The sequence below is a fragment of the Triticum urartu genome, chromosome 5A (assembly GCF_056163025.1).
Source record: "Triticum urartu cultivar PI428250 chromosome 5A, HENAU_Tu73, whole genome shotgun sequence".
Taxonomy (NCBI): Eukaryota; Viridiplantae; Streptophyta; class Magnoliopsida; order Poales; family Poaceae; genus Triticum; species Triticum urartu.
In genome coordinates this window covers 266,313,445-266,320,996 of record NC_141877.1, presented here as the reverse complement: position 1 = coordinate 266,320,996, position 7,552 = coordinate 266,313,445, and the positions used below count along the sequence as shown (strand labels likewise).

Genomic DNA, 7,552 nt, shown 5'->3' with positions numbered 1-7,552 from the left:
AATATTCACGGATGGGGCTCTTCCCCCTTTTCCTTCTATTAATATATAATACGCACACTCGTACGTATTCGAGAAAAAAAATAGATTCCAATATCTCAATGTCGATATATGTCGATATGCTAGAAGATTATTTTCTTCAGCGTCAAATGGGAAGATAACATGCATGATAGATCAGTTCAGCAAATGCACGGCAGTAAAAAGCACAAAAATCATCATATGTAATGATTGCATGCAAGAAGGCGAATGACTTCATGATACGCCGATGTGCAATTCTTGCTTTGATATCACATAGCATCCCATGGCAGTCCCTGGCTCCATGAAAAAATCTTCCTGGAAATGGCCTGCCTGCTTGCTGAGAATGTCGGGAGAGAGTTCGACCATGCTTAGCATCCCTTCAGCGCAAAACCCATCTGCGCACACAAGGAACTCGTTCCCCATAATGAATGATCCAGAAACTCGGACACTCATCCCTTCTTCCCCATGCGCACGACAGTAAACCTTCTCCATCACACGGCCAATCTTCTCGCAACGGCTGTTACCTTTTAGCATTTCCCTTATTCTTGACAAAGTATCGAATATGTCGCTCTTACCGACATGTGTTTCCCCTGAGAAACTAGAATAAAAATATCATGTCAATAAGTCTGCACAGTTCATGTAAAATAACAGGAAAGAAAGTTCAATTATAGTTCCGCAGCCAAGCATAATAAAGACATGTGATCCAAGCAACAGTGGAAGCTAAGGTATTTTGGACAACTGGAAAATACAGTAAGGGATTGGTTACTACGAGAGAAACGTAGCCCAAGATATTCCTCTACCTGAAAGTAGAATCTTGTCCATAGAATGACTTCATGTGACGCCAAAGATCAGGTAGTAATGTACAGCAAGCATCTGCAATAAACATAACAATGGCCGTAAGTCACGTAGATGAGTAGTTGACTTAACAAACGCTACCAAACTATATATCTCTGGCTAATGTATTAGAGCAAACATGCACTCAGACATCTGCCTATGATTCAAGCAACAAGCAAGGAACTTACCTTTGTGTACCAATATACGTAAAAGAAATACCCTTCCTTCAAAACAAAGGGTATCAAAGGCAGATCACATATTCAATATCAAATGAGTACGTGGTTTGCCTGTAGTCAGGAAACAGCATTTCGGTATCAAAAGGTTATACTCTTAGATGAGGAGGCCTACATTCTTTTTTCAGAGAGTACTTGATCTTTTACTACACATAGATCAATGAACCTAACACATATTCAATATCAAATGAGTACGCGGTTTGCCTGTAGTCAGGAAACAGCATTTCGGTATCAAAAGGTAATACTCTTAGATGAGGAGGCCTACATTCTTTTTTCAGAAAGTACTTGATCTTTTACTACACATAGATCAATGAACCTAAGGTTCACAACTTCAAGTGTAACCAAATTTACCAGCCATATCTGAAATGAACCTAAGGTTCACAACTTCATGTGCTCCACCCGCGATGGAAGCACACCTTCATTTTTTCCTTTCGGGTTCCAATGTGCTCCAGCGCGGGAGCAGCAGACCTGTGGTTCGTGCAGGAGCACACCTCCTTTTTTTTCTTCTCTCTTTTCCGGTTTGGATGTGCTCCACCGTGGGGAGTGTAGAAGTGCATGCTCTACCCAATGCAACCAAAACACCGATCTGATGGAAGAGACTAGGCAATACATTCATATGTCAACACTCCCCCTCACGTGTGGCTCCCTCAGGCCTAAACGTGGACCGAAAGTGGCCTGCAATTTAATTGCGCCAGCCGGTCTTGAACTCAAGACCTCTTGGCTCTAATACCATGTAGAAGTGCATGCTCTAGTCAATGCAACCAAAAGACCAATCTGATGGAAGAGACTAGGCAATACATTTATACATCAACAGCGAGCACACTTCTGCTGCCCCTGGGAGCAGTTCAAATGTGGTACTCATGCTGAGGTGGGTGTGGCGGATCCATGGGGACGAGGGTGGCCTATGGCTGCAGCTTATAAAAGCCAAACACCTGCAGGGCCACCCTCTCCTGGCTTGTGACCGTTGGGAAGGATCTCAGTTCTTGAAATCCCTCCAGTCGATCAAGCATGAGATTCACTTGGGTATCAATTCTTCATAGGCGATGGAGAGGGTACCCTCTTTTGGCTCGACCTGTGGCTCGGTAGGACCACGTTGCGTGCCAAATTCCCGGACCATTTCATGATTTGCTCGGATCTGGTGCTCTTGGTAGCCTCGGCGGCCCACAATGGGAATTGGGACATACCGTTCCAACGAACATTCGGCCAAAGGAAACCTTAGCCTAGACCGAGTTGCGGACGGCTCTTCCATCATCGCTGTTTAGGTCGCCGGGCGTCGTGTCTTGGCACAGTCACCTCCTCAGCACTCTTCTCTGCCGGGTTGGCATACCGTGCCCTCTATTGTGTGTCGACCCTTGTGTGGACCTCCCACTTGTGAAAAGCTCCACTGCCTGAAGATCAAAATCTTTGTTTGGCAGCTGCTCTGTAATCGCCTCCCATCGGGTTTGGAGGTGGCGAAGCGGCATGGGCTGGGTGATGGCCTTAGCCTTCTTTGTGTGGTTTCCAAATCCAGGAGACCAGGACCCACATTTTCTTCTCTCGTCCCGCTGCCTCCTTATGGAACTTTGTCCGTGAGGCTCTAGCGCTTGAGTGGCAGGCGCCGGACCTGAGCGAGTTCCTGGAGGCTCAGGCCAAACATACCGGTAGGAGGAAGCGCCTCTTCAGGTTAGTGTTCGCAGTGATTACCTGGACCCAATGGACTGTACGTGACAAGATGGTTATCAAGTGAGTCCTCTTGCAGTGTGCTTCTGACTCTGTGTTTAAAATTTTGGCCTTCTTGCGGCAGTGGTACCCGCTTTGTAGGCAGCGGGACAGGGACCGGCTAGACGGCATGATTGATGATCTTCTGGTGGCAGTCCGCCAACTCGCTTCGCCCCCTGTCAGTTGATCTTTTAACTCTGCGGAGTCTTGTGTCGCCTTTTCTTTTTTGCTTTTGGGCTTATTTGTGCCCCAGCAGACCTTCTATTTACTTTCCTGCACTTTAACTACTTGTGTGGAAATGGTGGCTGCTTTATCTATAAAGCAGGGCGAAAGACTATTTCAAGAGTGGTTGGAGGTGAAGAGAGCAGCGGCGTAAGCGGCTGTAGCTGAGGTGAGCGGCCGCGTGAGCATGACGGGTGCACTCATATTTGAGGGGAGAAACGTTTAGGGCCGAGTATATTCAAGCGAAATGGTAAGTGACTTGGCGGTGGCAAAGTTCCTGTAAATTCGTCCCACTCCATGGATAGCAAAACCACAAATCATGTTTTTCCCTGCTCCAATTTCTTTTTCTGAGATATACTTGTGGCCATAGTTTAAAAAACTGAACCGAAGATCGAACCTGTGAGCCTGTCGGTTCAGGTTTTCATCAGTTGGACCGCCGGTTCATCGGTTCATCGTCGGTTTTTTACCATAAAATAATATACGTTTAGTAGACAATGGCCAAATAAAACAGTGTTAAACAATGGTCGAATAAAATTACTTCCCTATAATAGACAACAAAGTAGCACATCCGAGTTGGTTATTGGGCCATGAGCACGCAATGCCTACTACTCCCGCTTCTCCCAAATTCTACATTAACCATTTTCCTGGTTTTTTCCAGTTCAAAGGCCTGGTTTATTTAGCGTTTTTTTTCAGAAAACCGGCCGGCTTGACTGGTTTTCTCCGGTCCAATTGCAGAACGGTCTTATTAGCTTAAAAAACGGCCGAGGCCGCCGGTTCGGTTTTTCCCGGTCCGACCGCTGGCCCGGTCCGGTTTTTTGAACTATGCTTGTGGCAACCGAAATCCTCAACGAGGTCAAAAATTTTAACATGAATATTTTGAATCCCGGATAGCAAGAAACCAGATTAAAAAGATTGAAACAACTGCAGTAAGAGTCAGTTTATTTGTTGAATTGTCGGAATGTTCTATTGTCTAAGCATAGCTAACATCATTGTATGTGAACTTGTGGAACATCAGGTTCATTTTCCTCCATATGGAAAGGCAGCAGAACAGGAAAAACAGAAGATAACGAAAGCTATTAGGAACTCACATGTGCTATCTGCGATAATCTTTCCGCTGGATCATGAACACTTTTGTTGTACTCTGCCAAGTCCACACCAGGTCCCTCGTATTTCTTGATGAAGGAATGAGACAAAAGCTACAAGATATTCAGTATGTAATTCAAATAAGATTTTTCTTTCAGAGAGGAAAATAAACCCCATTTCGTCTTTGTTGCAAATAACCTATTTATGTAGTTAGTTGACAATGAATAATTTGTAAAACAATTCAACATATGAGACCGCTTTTTTGCAATTATCACCTCAGACACACCTTAGACCGCTAATCTGTTGACTAAAGAGCTGAAACATCCATCAGACATTACTCTCAGATAGTGTCGCAAAATCCTATACTTACTGCATAATAAAGTTTATCACTCCCCACAAAAATTAAATAATAAATAAAGATTATCACAAGATTTACGCAGTTGGAAACCCTCGTATCGTTTCTCTTGAAAAAAATTAATTGTACTAGACGTCACTTTACCTCATTACATGTTGGTCTTGCATCAGCATCTTTCTGCAAGCAAGCATCAATGAACGAGCAAAACTCTTCTGAATGCATATGTTGTGGTGGTGTTGGCGATGGATCTTCCAATATCTGCAAGACTGCAACACAGTAAGGTGGGAAAGGAGGATTGCACTATACATCAATAATATAATACTCACAAGAGGAACTACCAAACTAGTATTGCATTATTGTCAGACCATTCATGTTGGAAAGCAGAAATGAAATAGAAGTTCTAAATCCAGTAGAAATTCCGAAACAGATGTAGAACGCCTACGAAAAACAAGCCAAATTCCGAAAACAGCTTTAATTAACAATATACCAACAGATACACATAAATGAGATCATGATTTTTTTTCCATAAATAAGATGATCACGAAAGGCAGTAGAAAATTATACAAATGAACACTGCTTGACCGCCAACCACCTCACCTGCAGCATGAGGTCGGCCTCGCCCCCATTTACATCATATGGGTATCTTCCAGTTGCACACTCCAATGCTGTTAGTCCAAGGCTCCAGATATCAGCAGCATATGAGTAATTTTCGTTCCGAATTCTCTCGGGAGACATATATGTGACACTGCCCAGGAAGGTAGCACACTGGAAGACAATTACTACACATATATACCGCTTATTCAATCTAGATAGTCAGATTTCCACTTAATACTATTTTAGAACAGCTTGCTGTTGCTAAGAGAAGTTTCGATCACCAAGAAGTAGCATACCATGGTAACTGAATCATGCAGTCCAGAAGTTACACCAAAGTCTGTAATTTTCGTATCACCCTTTAGATTTAGAAGCAAATTTGCTGGCTTTATATCTCTGTGAACTAAACGCCTCACTTCATGCAAGTAGCGCAGAGCCTAATAAATTAACAGAGACTAACTAGTCACTTAAATTTCACAGGCCTGATTTGAATAGAGCTAACATCAGAACATATGGAGGCAAGAGACACGTACTAGCAACACTTTCTGTAGCATATGTGAAAGAACTGGTTCTGTTATGAATTTCTTGACCCTGATAATATCTGCTAATGAACCACCATCCATATACTCAAGAGCAAAGTATATTTCTCCAGAGTCCGGAGTGTAAAAAATTCCTTGGAATTCAACTAAACCTGGATAACAAGATGCTGCTGATAACGTTGTGATCTCATTAAGAATCTGTTGTCTCTTTTCCTGTAATATATATCAGAGAATACGTTATAATAAATATAAAGAGAATAAGCTTGGTCCAAACAATGTCTATGAATAGGCATTAAATGGAGAATAAGCTATGAATTCTACACTTGTAGTTCCATGTGAAAGTTAATTAAAAGAAAAAGAAAAAAAAGGGGTATCCATAGATTTTGTTTCATGTAAGGGGAACCTAGAGATGTCAGCTTATGGCATATGGACTATAAAAAGTTTTGCACTCACCTTGTCAAAAATGCTAATTTTCTTGAGTGCCAAAACTCGATGGACTGGTACATAAATAGCTCTATGGACAACGCTGCTTGCACCAATACCAACAGAATCAAAAATATGCATATCATGACAAGAGCATCGATATGCCTTATCTGTAGCATAGTCCCCATCTGGTCTGGTTGTTCGTTTATGGAAGCCAAGCTTACTGATGTTATATTCATCAGAGGACCTACTCAATAAATTGACAGTTCCACTATCCAAAACCTTTACAAAAGTAAGATTAAATATGAGCATCATATATATTTTTATAGCAGGCTTAAGAAAAAACATACTATGAGCAACATAAGCAAGGAATTTGGTTGGTTGAACAGAATGAAGATAAACATAGATCTCAGCGAACTGGCCAAACGGCTGAAACGAAGAGAGTGGTTACCTCGCAGTCGTCAGAGCTGGAGTCGTCGGATGTCCCGTCGGCGGCGGGGGGCGGCACAGCATTGCCATCGGCGTCGAAGAAGATGGGCTGCAGCCTCCGCTTCAGGTCCTCCAGTCCAGCCATTACAGCCAAACAAGGCTAAGCCTAAGAGGAGAAGGGTCAGGGAGAGGGCGCAGAGAAAACAGAGTGAGGCTTTGATTTCGCTTCCGTTTGCCACGACGGGAAGGGACGCACATGCTTTCCTCCGCCGCCAGTACGATAGTCCCATATTTGAGAGATGGCCGGAGGCGGCGCAGTAGGTCGGTAAGGCCAACTCCACCGCGTAATCGGATTCTGTCTGTTTGATAGGGATTTGGGTCGTATTCGGGCGTGTCCTGGGATGCGGTGGCCGTGCACCCAGCGCGCGGCCGCATCCATTTGCCCCATCATGTTCATATTTATTTAAAAAATCAAAAATAACGTTTCAGATATCAAGCCTTAGTTCAGGTCAGCGGCCCTGGTTCATCACGCCGGCAATAGAGCCAGCGGCCTACACGTTCATCATCGGCATCAGCCAGCGGCCGGCAACACAACCACCCTCCAAAATGAATAGTTGTTCTCGCCGGCAACACAGTCAGCGGCCGGCAACACAGCCGGCCATCAAAATGAATGTTTTCTCGCCGGCACACAGCCAGCGGCCCAGCGGGCGGGCGACACTCATGTCAACCTCCAAAAAGAACGGCCACAGCCGATCGGACGACCTAGTTCAGGCCTTCGGCGTCGAGCATCTCCTTCTGCTTGGCCTCGAACCAGGCCCTCGTCTTGTCGCTCATCTTCGACAAGTCCACGCTCATAATCGCAAGGGCCACCTCCTTCGCTTTGGTGGCGGCATTCATGGCCTCGGTGTCGAGCTGCCTCTGCCTGGCCTTGACATTGTCGGCCTCGATGTCGAGCTGCCTTTGCCGGGCCGCCTCCTCCATGTCGGGATGCCTTTGCCGGGCCACCTCCTCCATGTCGATCTTCCTCCTCTTGGCCGCCTCCTCTATCTCAAGTTTCTTTCTTTGAAGGTCTAGGTATTGCTTCATTTGCTCCTCCTTGCTTTGCCGCTTCTTCTTGTCCCTCACATCCT

At 44.7% G+C, this 7,552-nt stretch overlaps 1 pseudogene across 1 annotated transcript; it reads right to left on the bottom strand.

The window, feature by feature from the left end:
- LOC147971002 (mitogen-activated protein kinase kinase 3-like) lies at positions 1-6,774 on the bottom strand (annotated as a pseudogene). Its single transcript, XR_015604442.1, has 9 exons — positions 6,445-6,774; positions 6,024-6,275; positions 5,565-5,783; positions 5,331-5,468; positions 5,038-5,205; positions 4,585-4,698; positions 4,091-4,198; positions 816-888; positions 1-613 (listed from the first exon to the last, which is right to left on the bottom strand). The product of XR_015604442.1 is annotated as a mitogen-activated protein kinase kinase 3-like (transcript).
- Positions 6,775-7,552: the final 778 nt, after the last annotated feature.